At 38.9% G+C, this 10,467-nt stretch overlaps 2 non-coding genes across 2 annotated transcripts; both read left to right on the top strand.

Annotated features, from left to right (window-relative positions):
• The first annotated feature begins 6,443 nt into the window (after positions 1 to 6,443).
• trnal-uag (transfer RNA leucine (anticodon UAG)) lies at positions 6,444 to 6,525 on the top strand. The gene has a single exon. It is a non-coding gene; the product is annotated as a tRNA-Leu (tRNA).
• Positions 6,526 to 9,806: 3,281 nt separating this feature from the next.
• trnak-uuu (transfer RNA lysine (anticodon UUU)) lies at positions 9,807 to 9,879 on the top strand. The gene has a single exon. It is a non-coding gene; the product is annotated as a tRNA-Lys (tRNA).
• The last annotated feature ends 588 nt before the right edge of the window (positions 9,880 to 10,467 follow it).

Raw genomic sequence — 10,467 nt, 5'->3', positions numbered from 1 at the left:
TTTAGACACCCCTTTTACTTCACTGGTGTCAGATATGAAAGGCAATAGTCTCCCGTTCTGTCTGCTGTGTGTTGCAGCAGAGGGACTCCCTGCCGCTGAAAGGGGCAGAGTAACTTGCATGCCCTCTAGTACAGTTTACACATGCACGACTTTAAAAGCTAGCAAGACAGGTTTCGATTCACATTAGCTGGCGAGCCTTGTTAAAAAAACGAATGATAATGTAACATGCCACTGTTCATGAACAAAGTTATACTGAGATTTCCTAAGATACGCGATTAAAAAATAAATAAATAAAAATTTGAATCTCCTGCGGAGCACATTCCATAAGAATCAGTGGTTTTACAGTATATATCGCCTTTAAAGGTGGCTTCTCAAAACGCTTTACGGGATAAAAACAACCAGAACAGCAGCAACAACAATATTGTATTTCGTTGCACTTTGAAAACCAAGTAATAACTTAACTATACAGTACGTGCAAACGTTTCGTATGTTGCTGTCGTGAATGCCTGCGTACCCATAAGTATCTTATTTGCCTTGAGTCTGTCTACAGTATCTCTGTCCCACTACCCCCATCTCTCCCTCAATTCAATTCAAGGTGTTTTATTTGTTTGACAGATGGGTACAATTCTTGTTGGGAATGTATACTTTGATATTTACACCCGGCGCGGCACCGAGGGAGCGTCTGCATTTATAACTTGGTTTTTAAAATTAGTCACGCAATATGAAGCATCTTCTTTTACTTCTGAGTCCCTTAAATACATTGAACACAGCTTTCTCACCATCCTTACACAAAGCAGAAACTGTCCGATGACTCACAGTACAAGTGGAAAGATTACAGATTTTAATCGTCTTTAATTTTGTCTTTAATTTTGCCTGTGGAGTGTATCTTATTAAGCTCTAAATTGCATTTTGAGCGCGGTTTTTTACTTTTTTTTAATTGCATTTTGGGCGCGGACAGCACATACAAGGGTTAATGAACTGCGCCAAGAAATTTAAAATAGTATTCTTTAGGTGTGAGGGTAGGAGTGGACCGCAGCAGGCATAATCAGCAAACCAGGAAAACAAAGAACAGGACAGGTGAGATGTGTATCCAGAAAGCGAGTGATCAGAAAAAGGAAATGGAAAACGCAGAAAAAGAAAACGCTTTACAGGATAAAAACAATAACAACAGTAGTGGCTGGGCAAACGATTTTTTTATCGAAATACAAATTGAGATACTGTACTGTATAATGATGTGCATGAACAAAGGTATACTGCAATTTTCCTTAGATACGCGATTAATGCTTCGTAGGAGGAGGCGGTCTTTTCCTCTTGTCTAACAGTTTGTCCACAAACAAAACATTCCTGTTAGACAAAAGGAATTGAAAAAAAACAATTTTGTCAATGAAAACCGGTGTGTGTGTCTCTCCCTGCTGGATGTTCCTCTCACAAACTGCTGAATGAATAAAATAATTTTATTGAAAATGCGTTTGCGATTGTCTGGTATTTAATCTGGTCCCTTTTAACTGTTTTTCGATCTACTGTATTGCTTTGAGATGCCACTTTTAAAGGCGATATGTAAAATAAAGTTTTTTTTATTATTGTTATAGAGAAACATGATCAGATTTTCCCTGGTTCAGAAAAAAGATCTAAAGTGCTACACATAACTTTCTTAATTCGATGTATTTAAAGCAGTGAACTACTGTAGGTGTCACATAACATTCAGAAATACAATCACGTATTTGACAAATAAAAACGATTATAATCTAATCCTTCCACGTTTGATCCCAAAATCCCAAGAAATATAAATCTTGACGGGTAGAAAGCTATGCTGAAAGTTTATTAAGATGCTTAGAAGACAAAGATACTGTATCAATTTATGTTGCATTAGCCTGATTATGATTAAAAAACACATATAATTAAACACGCGTTTGCGATTTAAATCAGAACACGATTTAAATCAATATCGATTCCATATTATATTAGCAGAAAAGCTTAAAACTACCACTTTTTCACACGCTATTTCACATGCTAGTTAAATACTTCGATGCTTAAAATCGTTAGGGAGAAATGGAATACCGGTGTGTATTTTTCCTTTAAAGTGCCGAATCCTGGAATCTGACTGGCTGACACCCCTCTGAAGTGGTTCCATAAAATCTGGTATACGGAAAAGAAAGCGTTGATAAATACAAGTGTCTTTTAATACACTCTTTGCTGTGCTCTTGAGGATCCTTGTGATATTTTAAGCTCTAGTTGAATGATAAGTGTCGCATTTTAAATCATTTTCGTAGTTAGAAATTATGAAACGCCCTGTTAAAAGCAAGGAAGTTTTTATGCCCGTTGAAGTAAAACAAAATGCCTGACAAAGTATGGCTTGGACAGATTCCAAGTGCTTGTACAAATGTGCTAAAGAAATTATACTTTGAGTATACAGCTTGTCTAAAGTCATCCATTATTAATACTATTAGTAATATCTTCAGTAAAGGCTTTGATGCATAAATATTTATGATAAAGGTAGGCTGTGTACTTTTGTCCAACTGAGCAATCTTGCTTTCATAAAATATACCAACATTTTAATGACTGATGATTAACATGCTGTAATACACAGTTCAAAATTAAAGGCTCAAATGCTGTACATGAGAGGTTAAGCTCCCCCTGGCGGTTTTACAAGGCGACGCCGGATAGTTAACCACGTGACACCACGTTAACTGCGTCATACCGCGTGATACTGTGACACGCCCACCGGGGTATGCCGCGAAATACCTCACGCATTTTGAATGGCTGCATCTGTATGTGCCAAAGAGCATACTGACATTCCTTTTATAGCTCAGTTGGTAGAGCGTAGGAGTGTAGCGGAATCAGCAGGGAATCCTTAGGTCGCTGGCTCGAAGGAAGGTGCTTTTTGTGTACTTTAATCAAAGAGTTAAAAAAGCGAATCTGTTTCATTCAGACATTGATCAAAAGCTCAATAAACGACGAAGCAGAGGCTCCTGTTCCGAATTCAGCCCACGTCTGATTGTCTTGTTTTGGCCAAGATCTGATCTTTGAATTAAGGGACTACACTGTCTGCTTTGTAATTCAAAAATACATACAAATGTCAAGTTTTTTGTAGATATAAAGGTGTTCTCTGTTTTCAAAGGATAGGTACTTAATTGGCATAATGATTTGGTATTGATTTTGTATCGTTGTATTATAAAGTTTATGCTTTCTGTGTTTTTATCGTATTGTGAACTTATTTTTTAAACAAATGCTTACAAAGGCAAACACGACACACATCTCTTTATACCAGTGGTGAATTGTACATTTTTTATTAAGTACAAGCTACTGTGCACTTCTGGGAGTATAACAGGTTCGATATAAAGTGGCAAAAATATAAAAGGGGAAAATACCCCAGACTGCGTGTAAAGCCCTCGTTGTGACTGTTTTAGATAAAAATGGCGTACTGTGCACGAAATGTTGCAGAAACACAATCTGATATTTTGATAATTATTATTTTAATAATTTTATAAGTATGAGACCCCGGATCCAAATCTTCAGTTCTGATTTTTTTAAAGTGATATCTTCTCTTCCTGTCGTGGAAGTCACACGATGTGAGCAATTGTTTTTTTTTACGTTACGATCCAAAGAGCCTCAGACGCACTGTAACCAAACCAGGATGGATTCTGCTGGGAGCCGGACTGAGCTCATTCTCACTCCCTGTGCTAAAAACAGAATTAGCACTTCCCCGAATATCGTCTACAGCTGCTGGATGGTGCTCTGCGTCTTACTGCTCCGGCAATTACTCTGACGAAAGACAGATCACTTGGGCGCTTTTAACCTTCTCGCAGCTACGGGCGAGACTGACGCTCGCGATATGAAGGCACCCGCTGGTACACATTCTCTAACTTTCACAATCGCGACAGACTTCGCTTTTTAAAACAAAAGTGGATATAGCCCTGAAAAAAGCATTAGCTTTATCAGTTTTTACATTAATCTATTTTGAATCAAAGTTTGATATTTTTTTTTATTTTTTATTGCATTTTACATTATAATAATAATAATCATTATTGCTTACACTTATATAGCGCTGTTCTGGATACTCCACTCAATGCGCTTTACAGGTAATGGGGACTCCCCTCCACCACCACCATTCTCCTGAATGATCACAGAGAGTCAGGACCTCGGTTTTACGTCTCAGCCGAAGGACGGCACCTGTTTACAGTTTAGTGTTCCGTCATTGTACTGGTGTATTAGGACCCACATGGACCGCAGGGTGTGCGCCCAGCGACAAAAACTAGACGTGTGTCGGGCTCGGCTGCGAGCAGAACAATGACGCCACGGGGACAAAGGAGAGAAAATCAAAACGGTTCTATAAAAGACTTGTGTCAGCTGTCTTTTTGCAGTCTGGACTCTAAATCCTCCGATCCGATTTAAATCTCTCTAATACCTGAGCTGCGGCTTCTTCCGAGTATTTATTCGTATACTTATTATGTGTAAGTGTATAGATGAAACCTTTCATATATTGTTCAGTTTAAATCAAAATGCTTTACTAATACAAGAGAGAAGTATAGTATGAAGGATGTGACAAATTTATGATTTCTTGGAACAAAACGGTTTTTATTTGCATTCGAAATGAAGCGGAATTTTAGCGCGACACACAAACCCTTTGTCTTTTTAGAGTGATTTTTAAATAGATATAAATGTAGAAAACGTGTTTTTTTAACACTACAGTAGCAGGGTCAGTGGCGTAATGACTAGCGCGTCAGGCCTCGCGTCAGAAAATTATAGGTTCGACTGCCGTCTGGCTTGTTACGTTTATACCACTTACATTCTTTTATATAAATGAACTGCACCTGAAAGCTATAGAAAACACTTTGGGTAAGTTGTCTGCAGCCTCATGCGAATTTCGACAACTTACCCAAAACACTGTACTGTCTGGAGATCAGCTCCAGCTCTGAACTGCAATGAAAAACCATGCCTAACAAAACTGGAGAACAGCTGAACTTGTGCTCAGTTCGGTGATGAGGGTTCAGAACTGTCGTTGTTGTAATTAGCACGAACTGCACAGGCTCTGAATCAGACCATGTCAATTAGTCTGATCAGTGTAGGACACGTTAATGTAGAATTATTAATAGGTTTGTTAGTTAGTTCAGGTTTACCCACCTGAACTAATGTAGAATTATTACTTGGTCTGTCTCTTGTTTGTATATAAATGAATGTCTCTGACAACTTAATGTTAGTTTTACGATGTAGGTCAGGCGTTGACATATGCACGAGTATACGAAATGTCTCACTCCTGATTCAACTCATGTTCTATAGGAGATTGGCGATTCCTCCTGTTTCTCGTACAATAATATCAGAACAGAAGCCCGTGTCACCCAGCAGTGATTCAAGATCGACTGGCATCTTTATCCCTTTTTTGTTCGTGATCATTATTTTCTTTAGTTATGATCAATATTGAACTTTTTCGAAATGAAGTGACAATAATCAAACATGCAGGCAGATTTTTTAAAAGTATTCAGAATTGACAGGGTGCCCCTTTGGAACAGTCGTCAGAAAATGTGAGAAAATGAAAGTTATGTAAGCTCTCACACAAAGCATTGAAGATTGGAATCTGAGTGTAAAAAAGCTACCCGTCTCCCAATGATAGGCAGAGATACACACCACGACTCGAATAGACTCAGCGAACTTTAACACCTATGATATTACGAGTGCTTTGCACGTGTCGAACTTCAAGAAGGAACTACTACAATAGTTGTGGACATAATTCAATACCACCGGCAAAGTCCAATGCCGGCAACGTCTGAGAAAATAATGTTCACTCATGGAATTTGGTCTTTGAATGGCTGGCGGGAAAATTAATTTATACTCCTGTTGCACCCTCAGCTGAAACATGTTAAAATAACAACGCAGATTTGTTGGAGAACCTGACAATAATTATTGGGTTAGCACTGTATGTGTTCTGGTATATTTACTTTAATTTTAATATAAATGTAAACATGCATGCTGTATAATCTATTGTAATTTTAAAATATGTTAGCTGAGGATGCGAGGGGGATATTATACCTTGTGAAACACGCAAGGAACTGTAAAAAAGGCTGGTATTTGAATAAAATTGGCGAGCACAAGAAAACCACAATTTATGTGGTATTATCATCAATATCCTTCAAAATCGACGTTCAAATGAAGGATCTGAAGAAACTATGAAAAAAGCAACAGTAGTAGCAGAGGATTTTGAATTTTGCTTTTTAAGTCAGTAGATCACCGTAGAGTTGCGCCCCTACAAACAGCACAAAGGATGAATCCCACCTCCTTCATTATTGCTGTTTGTGCCGGTGAAAGTAGTGTTTGTGGTATTGAAAGCATCTCGGAAGATAAAGGTGCAGTCACTTCCACATGTCATGATATCATTAGATCCGACGACAAGAGCTGAAGCCCCCGGCATTTACCAAGCCAGCAATGTGAGGAAGAGGGGCATGGAGGGAGGTAGCGTGGCCGAGCGGTCTAAGGCTCTGGATTTAGGCTCCAGTCTCTCTGGGGGCGTGGGTTCGAATCCCACCGCTGCCAAATGTTAGTGTTTTCAGACCTGCAATACGATCAGTAAAAGCGCTTTTTGTTAGGCTGCGGGAGGTGTTTAGAGATAGACTTTCTAAAATACAGGCTTAACATCAAGGCAGAAAAAATATTTTGTTTTCTCAACATAAATTCTCTTTGGCATGTTCAGCTTTATGTAGGGAACAACATCTGCCGAGATCACTTTTGAGGCAGTGCACATGATAGTGTACCGGCAAGTACATTTAATATTGGCTGTGGTGGTGAGCTGCTTTTGTCTGTGAAACTTTTAATTCTTCACGCCGAATCATTGGTAGGGGTAAAGCTTATTAAATCTTCGAACATAGTGCTCCATCAGAAATACTTTGTTCGTGGTCAAAAGAGATCAGAGGATTAACTTCATGAATTCACATAGCATACCTTACAGGAAAGATTTAAAAGGGGAATTGATTGTGCTTCCTGATGTTGCTCCTGTGGTTTCTTTGGATACAATGGTGAATGTTCTTTGACGTTCTACTAGAGTATCCACTGGGTGGGCTTTATCAATCAGCTCGGATAGGTCATCAGTGCTCCGTCTCCGGAAAATAATCAGCACTGTCGTTTTTTCCTGTGCTGTCTTTTAAAACATATAAGATCACGAGTTTACAGATTTCTCCAAATAACAACTATACATTTTAACCCAGCGGTTAGCATTCCTTCAATCCAATAGTTTTACTCCGGGTAAAAAGCAGCGAAATATATAGAGAGATGATATTCAAATATTTCAACATTCTTATTGGATTACCTGTATGGATATATCGCTCAGAATTCCTAATATGATTTTGAGTTCAGTTTTGCTTTACTACTTTCAGAGTCTTTTATTGACCTCCTGAAGCACAGAAGTGACATAATCACAAATGCGACCTACCTGTGCTGCTGTTTTTGGTTAATAATGATTATTGCGAGAAAAAAAAAACAGCTCCTTGCATTAAGAGCACGCTCGCTGGTTGTGTTTGGTATTTTCCGTGGTGCTCTTCCTCAGCTGCAAAGTTATTTGGCTAGCAAAGACCTCTGAGAAGGAGTCTGAATCCGTCAACAACACAGGAATTCTAAGATCGCACTGCCGTCTTGTGTACAGAGATCTGCTTTTTCCTTATTGAGTGTTTTGGTGTTTAAGAACACGTATCCTACCTTGAATGCTAGTTTCAAAAGATATGTTACCGGATCACAGATTTTCTTGAAAAGATTTGGGGATGCACTTACCGGGATTCAAACCCGGCTCAATTATTTAGAAGGCACCTATAGCACCAACGCACTTCTGAGAAACACCGGCACATTTCCGCAATCCTCCCTCTCACCTACAAAGTTATGAAGAGACAGACGTCCAATGAAAACTAATTTGATTCACTCAAGGCTCCGCTCTTTTATTGTGATGTCATTTTAATTAATGTTAGCTGTGATAAGGTGTCGTTTCTGTCTCTTAAAGTTTAAGTCTGCTCCTTTCTTCCTGGTTTAGAAATAATGTTCCATGATTGTTTACAAACACCACTATCAATTATTTGTCCAGCTCTAACGCCTGTGTGCGTTGACAAGGCATCTCCAAAGGACATATTAAATAACATGATCCTTCCTGTTACCATTCCTGTGGTTGGAGCGTTGTTTCGCCCTTTTTCGTTCTTCTACAATATTTGCAGACAGGGCTTTATCACTCGAGTTGTACAAAACAAGTCGGTCCATGAAAATCATCAGTACTGCTGTTGTTCTATGCGTAGTTTAATCAAGGTAGTCGAGTGAGGAGGTAAAAAAGCACTCCCCCGTCGATAAATCAATCATCGTCGCCCGTGTGACTGGATATAAAAATAACTGATTCATTTTTACCCAGTCTCTGGAAGTTTCGATGCGATTATTTTTCCTTCCTTATTTCTTCATTCCTATGAATTTACTCTGTAGTAAAGGAAACGCGAAAGCGGGAAACTGTAGGCATTCTTCGTGAGTGGTGGATTGTGTTCAGAGAGCATCAGCACATCTCTAAGTCAGTTCCATTGATAGGTCTGTTGGGGATTTAGCTCAGTGATAGAAGGCATGCTTTGCATGTATGAGATCCCGGTATCTTTAGGTGCTTTATATTACTGTGCTCACATCGCAATCTTCTGTTGAATGTGAACTCTTTGCTCGTGTTCATAGAGAGCCAGATTTACACAATTAAATTCAGGCACACTCGAAGTGCTATGGTGTTGCTCTGCTGTTTTAAATGTACCTCTAAAGCATTTAGCTCTGTTAACTACCAAATGATTAGAAGTAATTTTATGTTATATTCAGGAAATCCAGAGGTCTTCAGACGTGTCGTGGCTGTTGAAGAAGACACCTTTTAAATCTCACCCAGGATTTCTTGAGAGATCATTCAGCGAGCGAGTCCTCCCTCTGGACTCCGCACTGAGCTGAAAGCTGCGCGAATTCCATTGTACAACTGAGAAAAAAACTGATGGACTAAACAATGACATTTGATGATTATAAGAAATTCAAGAAACACAACAGTCCGAACACAGGTTTGAATCCTGAACGCTTAATTTAAAAGACAAAGCGAAGGATACGACCTGTAAACTCTCTTCATGTCTTACAGTTTATGATATAAAAAAATCTTACTTTCATAGTAATTTCTTGCTGCTGATAGACGATTTATTGAATTTTAACAAAATCACAATTACAAACATCTTGGGTTAAACAGTTATTTACATACTCTAACGAAGAGAAACGTTAGTGCCTTCCGGTGTGTGAGCCAATTTCTCAAAACAATATTTGTTAGTCTCTCGAGAGGCTGCGCAAGGTGTTTAGAGATAGAATTTCTAAAAGGCAGGCTCCCTGAGCTTAACATCAAGGCAGAGAAAATGTTTTGTTTTCTCTACAGAAATGCTCTTTAAATTTCAACATAGTTACAACTCCCTTTATAAAGGGTGTGCACACTTATAGAACCAAGGCATTGAAAGTTTTTTTTAATTGTTGTTCCAAAAAATTTTCCATTTGTTTTCGTTCTTAATGTTGTTGATTAAAAGATCTTATTAAATGCGAAAAAATCTGAATGTGAAAAAAGGTCAAAATGCTATTGAAAAAATCAGTAATGTGAGGAAAGATTAATTGTGGGAGCCCCTTACCTCCCCATGTCATGCTGTATTTCTCACTCATTCTACTGGGTGAGGTGCCGTCGCTTCTGGATAAAGTCTGTCAGTGGTCATTCCAGATGGGTCAGGTATGACAGCGCTTCGGCACAAGAAGAGACATGTGACTTACGAGGATCCCGACAGTGTCGTTCGTTTTCCAGGGCCCGGATAGCTCAGTCGGTAGAGCATCAGACTTTTAATCTGAGGGTCCAGGGTTCAAGTCCCTGTTCGGGCGTTTGTGTTTTCCTTAAGTGTACTGTGAATTTCATTATAAATCGTATTTTATCTTCCACTCTTCTAGCTGTACTGTTGATATTTTAAAAGTTCATCACTTGTATTTTCTTTAGTGTTTCCTTTCACAAACCGAAAATGTTCAAGACTATTTTGTCACCGCACTCCACGTAGATAATCACAGGAAAAGTAAAGGAAACGCAGTGAGGAGCTCACACAGCGAGTACTCTTGAATACAACAAGAGGAAAAGCACACTCTGCACATCTGCGGAACATCACGTCCGAGTTTACAGTGACAACAGAGATTGAGCGAAGTAGTTTTTTATTACTGGCTCGCTGAACGATCTCTCAAGAAACCCCGGTGGAGATTCAACAGGTCTCTAATAATCACGTTCAAAAAGGTGACGATACATTTTTATTTTAACTAAGTAGCCTTAATGGCAACACAGTGTTAGGAGTCCGGCTTTTCTTATTTCTTCTGCAGAACCAGCGGTATCGGAATATACTGATCCGCAAAATAAGCGCTTTCGTTTCTGATCGTTTTTATTGAGCGCTGCTCTAAACTTTACATTTGCTTGTGCTGGTTTTCCTC

The sequence above is a fragment of the Atractosteus spatula genome, chromosome 10, assembly GCF_055471065.1.
Source record: "Atractosteus spatula isolate fAtrSpa1 chromosome 10, fAtrSpa1.hap1, whole genome shotgun sequence".
NCBI lineage: Eukaryota > Metazoa > Chordata > Actinopteri > Semionotiformes > Lepisosteidae > Atractosteus > Atractosteus spatula.
The sequence above is the reverse complement of the archived record's forward strand: the minus strand, read 5'-3'. Positions and strand labels throughout refer to the sequence as shown.